The sequence below is a fragment of the Phaethon aethereus genome (genome assembly GCF_964289735.1).
Source record: "Phaethon aethereus genome assembly, chromosome: 2".
NCBI classification, from domain to species: Eukaryota; Metazoa; Chordata; class Aves; order Phaethontiformes; family Phaethontidae; genus Phaethon; species Phaethon aethereus.
The window spans coordinates 89,211,118-89,225,657 of record NC_138582.1 but is presented as its reverse complement, the minus strand read 5'-3'; positions in this window follow the sequence as shown (position 1 = coordinate 89,225,657).

The window sequence follows — 14,540 nt, the reverse complement described above, 5'->3', positions numbered from 1 at the left end:
GGAAACAGAGGAAATTAAACAGCTGTCCACCTTGCATAGTCTCTCAGAGGACCCTTCTGCTATGGCATTGATGAGGGTTGAAGAACTGCAGGTGCTGATCTCTACCACAGCAGTGCACCAGCAGCAATATCACACCAACAGAGACTCCCTGATTCCCATCCATGAGCTGATTCATCAGCTGGAGAGGAAAGGAGTGATCAGCAAGACTCGCTCACCCTTTAACAGCCCCACATGGGCCAGTGAGAAAGTCTAATGGAGAGTGGAGACTCACAGTAGACTATTGTGGCCTGAATGAAGTCACGCCGCCAGTTAGTGCTGTTGTGCTGGATATGCTAGAACTTCAATATGAACTGGAGTCAAAGGCAGCCAAGTGGTATGCCACAATTAATATCACTAATGAGTTCTTCTCAATCCCTTTGGCAGCAGAGTATAGGCCACAGTTTGCTTTCACTTGGAGGGGTGGCCAGTAGTGCTGGAACTGACTGCGCCAGGGGTGGAAACACAGCCCTACCATTTGCCATGGACTGATCCAGACTGCACTGGAACAGGGTGAAGCTCCAGGACACCTGCAATACACTGATGACATCATCATCTGGAGTAACACAGCAGAAGATGTTTTTGAGAAAGGGAGGAAAGTAGTCCTTCTGAAAGCCAGTTTTGCCATAAAACATAGTAAGGTCAACGGACTTGCACAGGACATCCAGTGTTTAGGAATAAAATGGCAAGATGGATTTCATCAGATCCCAATGGATGCGGTTAACAAAATAACAACAAAATAGTCTCCACCAACTAGCAAAAAGGAAACACAAGCTTTCTTAGGCATTGTGAGTTTTTGGAGAATGCATATTCCAAATTAAAGTCTGATCGTAAGCCCTGTCTATCAAGTGACCTGAAAGAAGACCGATTTCAAATGGGGCAGTGAGCAATGACAAACCTTTGAACAAATTAAACAGGAAATAGTTCATGCGGTAGCCCTTGAGCCAATCCAGACAGGACAAGATGTAAAAAATATGCTTTACACAGCAGCTGGGGAGAATGGGCCTACCCGGAGCCTCGGGCAGAAGGCACCAGGGAAGACTTGGGGCTGACCCTTAGGGTTTTGGAGTTGGGAATACAGAAGTGCCTGTAACATATCTGTAGAGGCCTACTATACTCCCACTGAAAAAGAGATATTGGCAGCATATGAAGATGTTCGAGCTGCTTCGGAAGGAGTTGGTACTGAAGCACAGCTCCTCCTGGCACCCCGACTGCTGGTGCTGGGCTGGATGTTCAAAGGGAGGGCCCCCTCTACACATCATGCAACTGAACCTATGTGGAGCAAGTGGGTCGCACAGATCACACAGCGGGCTCAAATAGGAAACCCCAATCACCCAGGAATTTTGGAAGTGATCGTGGAGTGGCCAGAAGGAAAAGATTTTGGAATATTGCCAGGAGAGGCAGTGACATGTGTTGAAGAGGCCCCACTGTATAATAAACTGTCAGGAAATGAGAAGCAATATGCCCTGTTCACTGATGGGTCTTGTCACACTGTGGGAAAACACTGGAAGTGGAAGGCTGCTGTATGGAGCCCTATACGACAAGTTGCAGAAGCTGCTGAAGGACAAGGTGAATCAAGTCAGTCTGCAGAGGTTTAAAGCCATCCAGCTGGCTTTAGATATTGCTGAATGAGAAAAAAGGCCAGTGCTCTGTCTCAATACTGACTCATGGGTGGTGGCAAATGCTCTGTGGGGGTGGCTACAGCAATCAAAGCAGAGCAACTGGCAGCACAGAGGTAAGCCCATCTGGGCTGCCATGTTATGGCAAGATATTGCTGCACGACTAGAGAATCCAGTTGTAAAAGTATGCCACGTAGTGGCCTGAAACTGAGCAAAATGCAGCAGTCATGGAACAGGAACTGGCTTCAGCATGCAACAATCCAACACCACACACCATCTCCTGCCCTGAAGGACTGTTATGACAGATGGCTCCCAAATTCATGGACTAAATGAACTCAATGGACATTTTAGGGGTATGGGCCATAGACTAAAGGAATGATATCTGTGTGTGTATGTATCAAAGGACAGGAAAAGTGGTAGTGATTAATTGGAATGTATTGGAAAATGTAGAACCTGGGCATGATGTATATTCTTTTATCATTGTTGTTATTATTTTCTCTTCCTTTGCTGTCCTGTTAAACTGTCTTTATCTCAACCCATGAGTTTTAACTTGGTTTTTTTGATTCTCCTCCCCATCTCTCCAGGGAGCAGAGAGGAGTGAGCGAGTGGCTGCATGGTGCTTAGTTGCCGGCTAGGGTTAAACCACAATAAGCCATAGTACAAACTGGGGAAAAGATTGGGGAAGAAACAATGCTTCCCAGTACTCATGATTTTATTCTGGATTTATGTATGTTACTGAGTGTGAACTTGCCTCACTGAAACTTAATTTGCTTAAGTTCCAGTTCTTTACATGTAGCATGCATGTGTAAAATACTAGATGGTCTGTGGGAGGAAAATACGTATTTAAGGAAATATGCAATGGATTTGCAGGGTAGATGAACACTTGGTAGTGAAATGTCAATGAGGTGGAATATATGGCTTTGGGACATGGCAACATAATTAGAATGCTAATCAAGGACAATGCAAGACTCTCCAGTAAAGTTGACAAGCTTGAGAATTAATCCAGGATTAAGCATTTCAAGATTACTGGTGTCCCAGTGAGGAAAAGCCTGAGAATTTAGTAATCTTTCTGGCAGCACTTCAGAAAGATGAAGCAAAATATTCTTTAATTCCAGAATGATACTGGGCTGTCTCGTCATATTAATTTGTGTCCAGCCATCTTTTCATAGCTGCTCCCAAAACCGGTCCGGTTTTCACAGAACACTTTAAGAAACACCATAATATGCAAAGTAAAATCTATTTTGTTTGTATACATATGGATGCTGGCACATTCATTCCCCCTCCCATCTTATATGATTGTAAAATACCTCCTCCATTCAAATATATATATAACTACACATATTAGTATAAATGTGTAAACCAACAGTCAGACCCTGGAAACAGAGAGAGCGATTGAAGAAATTAACACTCTATTCTGTATCAGCTATTTATTGCCATCCAGCAGGTATGTTATCGGATTGCACAAACAAAATCACAGGGGATTTATATGTGTTTTCACTCGTGTGTAACTACCAGGGAAAATTACAACTTTTATTCACCATTATCATTCCACTTTTAAAATCCAACTAAATTATAACAATTATGAATACAAAACATTCTTATGATTTGAATTCTATGCCTTAGATAAAAGCTAGCTCAGCATAATTATTTTTCTCCACACTGAAAAGCATGGATTGATGGCAACATTCCCAGATGAACATAACTTTTTATTGCTTTGAACTTTTGCTGCAAAGCATCATTTTATCATTTCATCTTATTACTTGTTACATGAAAATTGAGATTGACAAATGGCATAAGTCTCAAAAAATTGAAGACTGTGTTTCTAACCTTTTCTCTTAGCCCCACAATAGACAGCACCTGTATCACAGGCAGACTGAAAAGATTTTCTCTTATGTTCAGCGAGGAAAAGCATAGCTAATTTATACTTCAGTGACATGTGTTACTGAGAAATTACATGACTGCATTCTACTGGAGAGACAGAAGTTGTCACTTTTTTAATGCTGTAAGGGCTTAAACTGGCATGACATGCCAGCTTGTTGTAAAGTCTGTATCATGTCTGACTGATGTATATCTGTATGTCTTTTACCTCATGAAAAAAGGCAAGCATCAGCCACAGTGATTAAGATTCAGAAAATAGTTTTCTCTGTAGAAAGAAAGAGAAGATGAACAATGTAAAGTTTACATTTGATTTCCGAAATGCTGGTATAAGTCAAAATAGAAGACAAAATCTGTTCCACTTAGATTAGATACACTTCTTTTCTATTACATATAATTTTTTTACTTAATTTCAGGAAAACGGGTTAAATTATATTTTTGTTTACATTTAGAGGCATAACATTAGGATTTCACTAAAGATGGTATATGAGGTAAGGAGGTGTAAATGAAAAGGCTTGTTGATAAACAGGAAGAGATGTGTGAGTAGTTATAACATTTCAGACTCTATGGTCAGAATAAACCAGTGCTCCTAATTTCTTTAGGCTGCCAGATGCCAACTGAGAGTGTATTTTTAGACTTACAGGAAGAAGATAAATGGCTTTAATAAGTAACTCATACTTCAAGATAGAATTTCTTCATGTCAGTAACATACTTTTGTCAGAAAAGTCTGCCAGAGCCTCTAGAATGACATGCCATTATCTATGGAACCAGCACCAGACTCCAAGTACTTGTTCTGGCATTAGATAGTATGGTGAAACTCAGGATATTTAAAATTTTCCGAAACCTGCCATATTAGAACCTTAACATTTTAAAAATGTGAAAGGGAAAAATTATCCTTGACTGGTTCTAATGAGAACTAGCCCATCAGCAATCATGTATGGAGAATGACATGTGTCAGGAAAAACAACATAGCTATGTACTATAGTAGTAGATGAAGTAGAATCAGAGATATCAAAGCTGGGTGAAATGATGTGAGGGGTACCCTGAGTCACAACACCTGATTCACCTACCCATTATGGGCTGTAAAGCATAGAACAAATTTAAGGGGTTTGAAGAAAGATAATTTAGTCATTTTGCAGATACCGAGAGTCAGAATGAAAAGAATATGTTGTCCATTCCCACAAAGTGGTTTAGGAAAAGGAAGGAAGATATTTGTTGAAAAAAAGCTATATATTGCCAAATACATGTACAGGCACTGCTAGCAAAACTGTAGGTGGGAGTCAGTGTCTTGGTATCACATAAAAGATGAAAGGTTGGGCACAGGTAGGTCATAAGGACTTAACATATGAAAGCAAGTCATTTATGCTTGGTACAGCAGGGAAGGGAAAGACAGTGGAGAGAAGTAAAGAGGGGATTAGCAAGAGCTAATCCTAGCTATGAAGGTTTGTATGGTTTATGTAGATTATAGTCAGTGCAGTGGTAATGGATTTGTTGCAGAGTGGCACCCAAATGTTTATATTTCCTGCAATTTATGAGTTTAAATCTGTCAAGCTGTTTTTTGAGTTATAGGTCATCAAAAAATGCTTTGATAAAAAGCACCTGCATAGTGAAGGTTACAAGCAGACTCCTGTTATATACTAAAATATTCGTTCTTTCTTTATTCTGCATAGCAAAAATATTTTTAAATTGCCACCAAGCAACAATAAAAAATTTGTACCTGCTTTGAAGGCCAATGATCAGACTATTAAGTTATACATATTTTAAAATATCCCTTTTCTGTTATTATATTTAAAACATCTAACATATTTCTGAGTCACTTCATCTTAAAAAAAAGACAAACTTTCAACCAAAGAAATCTTGACACAAGATTTATGCTTCACTTGCAGTCAAACAAGACTAAAAACTAGAAAATGGGCAACGTGCATGAACACATGTATATAAACACAGTGAATCATATTTTAGCCACAAGAAAAAAAATGTGTTCAGAGAGAAGCAGTGCAGAGTACTTTCTGGGAGTTTGCAGAGATCCACATATCTGTAGGGAATAGGTAGAAGTGTGATTTCTTTTGAATAAAGGGGCTGTCCTTGCCAGCTGGGAGAGCTAGGATGCACAAAACCCTGAGTCTCTCTCTACAGGGAGCAGCTGGGGTGTCTGACACTTTGTCATTTAAACTGTTAAGGTCAGAAAAATTCAGAAACTTACTTGGAAACTTATGTTGGCCTTAACATAGATGTTTGTAGGGGAGTTGGTGACCCTGGAGAAGTTCTAGCAGGACATGGCTTAGCGTTATTACACTCTATAAAAACGAACATGTCTCTTGCATTTAAAGGTCAAAAAAATCAGAACAGTATTATCTCCATGTTCATCCTCTGTGAATACTGTTTCATGCACTCAAATCCTTCCTTTTAAAAATTCAGACTAATTTTCTGAATAGAATGCCTATTTATTAGGATGTCTGAACTGTGTCTTCTAAAAACTCCAAAAAATAAATAACTGCTTGCTTGATAAAATTTTCTTTCAGTATATAACAGTATTTTTTTCCTCAGTTTCAAGAGTAACTGTGTGTAGTCTAGTCCTGCTTTTCAAAAATATCCTCCCTGCAGAAATTATGTCAATTAACTACAGAAATACTCTTGAGCTTCAAGAGTGTCTGAACTTATGTGCTCAAGTGAGCTGATCATTTATTGTACAGTACATCTCAAATGTGTGATGTTTCTGGTGGAGTTTAAGGGTTACTGAATATCACAGAATGGGATTCTGTACTGGGGAAGTATTCAGTAAAATATTAATTACGTAGTTGGAGCATCCTAGTGAATATTGACAATATTTTAACGGAAACTGTCACCTAATTCAAGTAACGGACAGGCCGTTAAGCCTGAAATGAGAAAGTCTGGAGAAAGGTAAAATCTTAGTTGAAAGATCAAGACTTGAAACTGAGGTATCCTTCACATCATCCTGAGATTTAACTTGTCAAAGATACAAGTTTTCTAACAGTGCACAAGCCAAATAGCACTAATTGAATTAAAACCAGATTAATATTATTAAGAAAATTATGCTTATATAAATAGTTCTTGCTTTACTATTTACTTTTAAGTGGGTATTCTAAAATTATAGCATGTCAAAACAGCTTGTATTCACCTCATTGGGTGTTCAGAAGTATATGTGTGTTAGAAATGTAGCTAAAGGCAATCCAGGAGTGTTCTTATTTGCTTGACCATATCTCAATTTGCTCTTTTCTGGACCAATATTTGTGTCCTTGTCTGTATACAATTACCTGCACACACAAAGAAAATACACATTTCATTTAAGTTCACTGTTTCTTGACAGCTGCTTAGACTAATGCAACATATTTTGCTGGGTCCTTTAACTGGCTGGATGGCCGAACCCAGAGAGTTGTGGTGAACGGCGTTAAATCTGGCTGGCGGCCGGTCACAAGTGGTGTTCCCCAGGGCTCGGTTCTGGGGCCGGTCTTATTTAATATCTTTATTGACGATCTGGATGAGGGGATTGAGTGCTCCCTCAGTAAGTTTGCAGATGACACCAAGTTGGGTGGGAGTGTTGATCTGCTGGAGGGTAGGAGGGCTCTGCAGAGGGATCTGGACAGACTGGATCGATGGGCAGAGGCCAACTGTATGAGGTTGGGGGTGCAGGGTCCTGCACTTTGGCCACAACAACCCCATGCAACGCTACAGGCTTGGGGAGGAGTGGCTAGAGAGCTGCCCAGCGGAAAGGGACCTGGGGGTGCTGGTTGACAACCGGCTGAACATGAGCCGGTAGTGTGCCCAGGTGGCCAAGAAGGCCAACAGCGTCCTGGCCTGTATCAGAAATAGTGTGGCCAGCAGGAGTAGGGAAGTGATTGTGTCCCTGGACTTGGCACTGGTGAGGCCGCACCTTGAATCCTGTGTTCAGTTTTGGGCCCCTCACTACAAGAAGGACATTGAGGTGCTGGAGCGTGTCCAGAGAAGGGCAACGAAGCTGGTGAGGGGTCTGGAGCACAAGTCTTATGAGGAGCGGCTGAGGGAACTGGGGTTGTTTAGTCTGGAGAAGAGGAGGCTGAGGGGAGACCTTATCGCTCTCTACAACTACCTGAAAGGGGGTTGTGGCGACGAGGGTGTTGGTCTCTTCTCCCAAGTAACTAGTGATAGGACAAGAGGAAATGGCCTCAAGTTGCGCCAGGGGAGGTTTAGCTTGGATATTAGGAAAAATTTCTTCACTGAGAGAGTGGTCAGGCTGCCCAGGGAGGTGGTGGAGTCACCATCTCTGGAAGTGTTCAAAAAACGTGTGGATGTGGCACTTCAGGACATGGTTTAGGGGACACGGTGGTGCTGGATTAATGGTTGGACTTGATGATCTTAAAGGTCCTTTCCAACCTAGTGATTCTGTGGTTCTGTGATTCTGTGAATAGTTAATATTCCAGTAGTTTTGGAGTTGGTCTTTCAATTTGCACAGTTTCAGACACAAAATAGACCATAATCTGTAAATGTCCTGGTTTATTGAGGTAAGACAACTTAGACTGCTGACCTGCAGTAGCAAACTATTGTCCAGCTAATTTAGTTTCCCATCAGCTTGAAGTTTTTTGCCTACAGATAAAAGGCAGGCAGTTCTCAAGTAGCTGTGTAATCTTGCCCTTTCAGATCATCCTCATTTTTTTGGCATAACAGAGCTGTACCTGCCATCGGTACCGTGTTTATGCAAGCCATCTCCTCATTCTTCTGTCTTTCTACCTTGACAATGCAAACATTTACAGTAGTCTTTACTACAGCATTTTCTAGTAAAATCATTATTTCTTCAGTGTTTGGACAACTGATCCAGTGTTTGCGTATTTCCTTTTATTCCTCTTATCTGCCCAGACCCCTGGATTAGAAAGGAACTTCTGAAAGCTGTAATCTGAACTTTTCTCCTAGAGTAGTAGTATCGTTAAAAGCCTAAACACTGCAACAGTTGTATTTGTACCATCAATTTCTTAATATCACATAATTTTTCTAGTCAAAATAATGTCTCACCAGCTGAACTCTCACTGGTTTTCAGTATATAGAGTTAACAGAATTACAGAAAACATTCACATCTCCATAGTATTGTATAGCAAATGCTTTTTTAATAAATATCCAGCATATTTACATAATGATGCTTTCAGATGTAATAAATTGGCCATATTAATGTAACTTTTGCAATTTGGGGAACAGAAGAAGAATGGGGTAGACACAAAGTGATGGTTTTATTTTCCGTTATTACACATTAAGAAGATGCTTTTGCAGCTAGCTTTGCTTCATTGGATTCATTTACAAATGAAGGAAAATGCTGCCAATATGAAAAATTCAGTGTAAGAGATGTAACTCCACTGCGCACTTCTTTAAGTGAAAGCCTTGCATACAATCCAAATACTTTAAAAACTTGCTTTCTATTAAGAACAGTGAAAAATAGGCTATTAAAATATCATTTTAAATATGCAAACAGTGAATTCAGATATACTTATTAATCATTATAACTTTGTTGTAAGTGGCAATAGAACTGGAATACTCTGAGAGCAAAATGCTCTCTGTCATTTCTTGGCAAACTAGATTAACAACAAAATTAGAAAAAAGCACATATTTCAACTGAGCTTTAAAGCCAACTTCAGGCTTGTCATAGACATTGGTCTTCTTTCCTGTTCATTACTTTCATTTTCCCTTATTAAAGTGTAATTCTTTAAATCAGAAGATTCTAGAGTGAAGTATTTAAGGCATTTTTCATGAAAGTCAGCTGGGCTAGAGTTCTTACAGTTTTTTGGTGTTTTTGAGAATGCTGGTTTAGCTCCCAGTTTCAGATGGTGCTTTGAGAAGACACAAGAGATTAAAGGCTACATTTTTGTACCTTCTTCTCAGGGACCTTTATAATTGGACCAGTCTCAGTCAGAATGTGATGAGATGAATCACTTCATGCCTATTGCCCAATGTAAAAACAAAACTGTAAAATGTTTTGTTTAAAAAGTGACATTTTGATTTCATACTTCCCTCTAGCCTTATGCAACTGTCTATTTTTTTATTAAATACAATGTTTTAAGATAAGCCCATCATATTTTTTTTTTCAGAATTAAATTGTATTTTCCTATATTTTCCTAAACATCCTCCTGCAAAATTGTCTTTTGTTCATTATGCTCAACCTTACTGAGAAACACTGTTTGCTGTAACAGTAAGCATCAGAAAGTCAAATGGCACCCACTGTAGCATGGCATGATTCAAAGTACTTTCTTGTCCAGCATGAAGACATTACTTTAATAGCTTGCAGAACATTATGATGATCGGATAAATGCTGACTTAAACTCTCCTCATTGATACCTATACTAACATTCCTTTACACAAAGCCACCAACATACAACAGTGTAATTGCTTATTCATTTACTTAGATTGTGTTAATTGGAATTTGAGCTAATATGTGAGTTTCATCTGAATTAAAAAAATGATAAATTAAAAGCTCTCTACTCCAGAGTTTTCACTCACTGAAACAAGCTACCTCCTTCAATCTGATTCCCATTTTTGGTGCATCAGGGAGAGACTGTACACACTAGGCAGGAATCCAAGCCAACTTCTGCTCCTTCAGTTAGGTGGCAGAATCAATCTAGCTCCATCAGGCCCCTTAAAAGTAAACTGAGCTCATATTTCATGAAAATGGAAAGAAAAAACACCATAATGAAAGATTTTTACCATGGCTTAGAAGAAAACATGGGATCAACTATATTACAAAATAGCGGGAAGTATAAATACAATAATTTTACCCATATTATCAATGAACCCTTTTGTATTTAATACTTTTAAACTGTTTCCTCATCAGCTACAGGCTTCTTAGCAAAAATAAAAGTCAATGAGTTGAAAAGTAATTGGTTCTATGTCTTAAAATATGAAAGCAAAGGGAAGAAATTCATGTGATGTTCTATGTGATGTACCATCATACCATCACTAACAATGGTCATGTTAGAATAATTTGTTAGGGATTTTTAAATTCTTCAGAATTCTTCTGTCAGTCTCCTTCTAAGTTATTCTTTATTATTACAGTCACTATTTTTTTGTAACTAGTTGGGGTTTTTTCATGTTTCTGTGTAACTAGTTACTGTCTAGTTGTAGCTTTCAGAGAAGTAAAATGAAAGACTCCTGTGTGGTAAATTTAATAGCAGGTACATCAGACACTCAGATCCTGCCAACTGGCAAATTTCTTTGGCATTGGTTCTTATGCAAGAATTATTAATTTTACTATTGTAATGCAAAGCATTCATCCCTTTTTAAGCTACATACATCATATGCTTATATCTCTCCCAGAATGTCTGAACTTACTTTTCACCAACAGGAGAAAAGAAAGGACTGAAAATTATTCTCTTTATTAGTATGGCATGCAAACACACATAGTAAGTAAATTTCAGTTGTACCATTGCTTTGTGTTTGATTTTGTACCATCAAAGATTAATTAACTTATAGTTGAGTTGAAAAAGAACATCTATTAGGTGACACAAAGCAATAGAAAATATAGAAATCTGTAATGATAGCAATCTGAGCCATCCACTTGACACATCCTGTCACTGTCTCTGTCTTTTAAAAGTAATCTTTCTTCATGAGGAGTGGGAAGGGTGATAAAGCGCTGTTCTAAAAATTGTCTGGGTTTTCTCTTCTGTAAGCTTGAATACAGGGACTTATAAAAAAATCCACAAAATATTTGCATGTTGTCCTTCCAATGTGTGTATAGTTTTATGTATGTGTATTTATACATACGCACACACGTGTACATGTACAAATCTGAGGGATCCAGTCAGTTCCTTTGGAGGTGATGTGGATGTTCTAGGAGCTGAGAAGATGAAACTATCTTGTACTACTACACATCTGTTTCAAATACTAGATTATCGGGGTGACTGCTGTCCATTCATCGTTTTGCCAACAGTCTGTTCTTCATAACACTCTAAACGGTTGAGCACATTGGCCAGTTTCACAGGAATTGGAAAGATTTCTCATAGTTCTTGAGAATGAGCCACTAGGTGGAAATTGAAGATGCAAATCACTGCTGCCAGTGAGGAAAAGGCAGGAGGAACTCAGACATTCAATACTTTGCTAGGAAGCAACTAGCCACAGTTTCTTTCTTGCCTGCAGTGTTTCATAAGGAGAACTAGGTTATATACCCTTTCTACTGGAATACAGTAGGTAAGGCTTCAGGGAAAAGGAATGCATCCGGCAAAAGACTTCATTAGTTCCACTGTCCCAAACACCTGGTCACATTTGACTTTCCTACTTTGAAAAATTTTCTGTACGTGAACTCCTGTAACCAGTGAAGAATAGATTATGCTCAAATCATATTTCACTTCGTTGTAAATTATGGTGCTGTATTCCTCAGAGAAAACTCTAAAACCCTTTGTTTTCATTGATCTTGCAGGTCATGGCACAGCGTGGTTGCAATATACATAGGGTCAAGGACAGTATACTAGCATAGCACATAAAAAAAATTTCCTTTTATCATCAAATATAAAATGTAAGAAGGCAGTATTTTTAAGTTTAATTCAAAGACTATCTCTATGAACAAATAACCTATTTTGTTACAAAGGACTGCTGTATGAACCAGCTCAGCCCTTGACAATTTAAAAAGCCCTAGGTACAGAATGTAGTAGCCAACAGCAATAGAAGCAATAGAAACCTCAACAAGTTACAAAGCTGGCTCCTCCTGCTATGAACTGAAGATAAGAATATCAGCATGACAAAATGTGCTAGACAAGGGACTGATGGAAGCCTCTGAAACCTCTAGAAAAATTCGCACTACTTTCAGGTCTGATGCTGATTCGCTTCCTTTTGTTCTCAAATGGTTATCTATCAGTTCCCAATACATCTAGGTTACCAAAGTAATCAGCTATACAGCAAGAGTCTGTCACTCATAGGACGTGAAGTCCTAAGACAAACAAAACTCAGGCTGCAAGTGGCTGCAGGTCTTTCTCCTACAATCTTAATTCCAGACACATGTAAATTCTTTTTTCCCCGTGTTAGTTCCTTTACCTCCTGACTTATCAAATCAATAAACTTTCTCAAGCATTTCATAAAGCATTTTTAAGGAATACATATACCTTTTTGTACTCTGAGAACCTAACTAAGCTGTCTGTTCTATAGTGCACAGCATTCCTTTTTCCTTTCAAACACTTCTCCCTGTGTTCTCAGAATGAGTCACTTTTAAATATCTTTATTTAAAAAAACCCCAACCACTAAACCCCCCAAAATGCCAGGGTTCTTTTTTAACAGCTTATCTTTCCTTGAATCCTTTCTTCTGTGATACACATTTTATCATAATCTATTTTATGCTTTATTTTGTTTTGTTCCTGACATGGTTTAGTGCTTTTATAGTATCCTATAAGACAATCACTAGGGGTAGAATTAAGAAATTATTTTTTTCTACTTATTAAATAAAAAATATTGAGGTAAATATAAACACTTTTCTTTATTCTAAGGAAAAGTGCAATGTCTCTTTTATTCTTTAATTTAAAAGATATGTCTCAAGTTCAACATCAGATTTCATTTTTCACCAATCCAGTCTTATTCAGTCACTTGGAAAGCAAACACGTGATAGTCAGCATCTTGCTATTTGTCTGTGTGTTCCTCATGATGCCAATCAATCTACAGGCTGGGACAGAAGAAACCCTCCCAGGGCAGTCCTGCGATATGTATGTGCTGTAGTATTTTATGATATATATTTATTTTTCTGTATCAGTTCTTATCTTCAGTTCAGTTAATGGGACAAGTCTAATAGCTTTGTTGTACGCACCCTTTAAAGCTGTTTCAAGAGTAGAACCTGTCAAAAGACAACCTATCTCAAAAAAAAAATCTCAAATGAAATTCCAAGATGATTTAAATATAATTCTGAGCTGTAGCTGCATGAAAGTAAAGAAGGCTGAAAAATTATCTAAGTAGTTTAAAGTTGATGAGACACGGACTTGAGTTTTAACATGTAATTTGGTGTTTTTAAATCACCCAAAGCTTGGGAATATGAAGGAGTACAGTTAAGGACTGCCTACATTTAGACTTAATTTAAAGTTACCTTATGAACAGAGTTGAATCGCTGTTGATGGATTCTCCCACTGAGAAATGTCACAGAGCAACTGACTGTATTATTTTGCTTCTAAAAGTTCCTTTATATTTCCTGTCTTACAACAAGCATCTCCTGTTGATCTGTTGTTTGAAAATGATCCATCACTGACAAAATATTTCTTTGTGCAAATGTAATATAACAAAAATGACACTATTTTTTTCTATTGACCATCATTTGAAATATTGATACCAACAAGCTATATTTTACCTGAGGCTCCACCATGGTTAAGGTCCAGGTTGTCAGGTTTTAGGAAATAATTTAAGGTCTGCAGCTAATTACCTTTCTTGACAAAACTGAGTTGGAGACTCTCTAAATCATAGCAGGACTCTAAAAATGTTACTGTTTTGTTCCAGGAAATAACATATGAGAGAAGATGAGAATTATACTGGGATGAGTCAATCACCCACTACAGCACTAACCTACAATCAAGAATGTCTATTCTCATATGTTTAACTTGAAAGTATAAAAACATTATGCTTAACCAAATGGCATGAGGAAGGAAATATGTTCTTAAGGATAAACAGACCTACTGGAAACTTTCTGTGATTGTTCCACATATCTGATGACTAGTTTTGAAATGGGATTGATATTTCTGAGCATTACAAAGTTTTACTCAAAAGAGTAGGGCTCCAACTGAGGATAAAGTATGTTTTAACAAATCGTGTAAGTTGTAGACCAACTTTTGTCAACTTAGTACCCCATTAACAGAGTTATTTCATAATCACTTTCCCTTCAGTCTAGGAAAAAAAAGTGAGATGAAGAAATTGTTGGAAAAAATAGACTTTGTAGAAATATTAATTTCCTCCCTACCCAAAAAAACACCATATTTTTTTTGTTGTTACTTTTGAATAAGATAAAACTGAGTTGCTCATTTTAGATAGACTTTCTATGATTTTTATTGACATTTATATTTTAAAACTCTATAA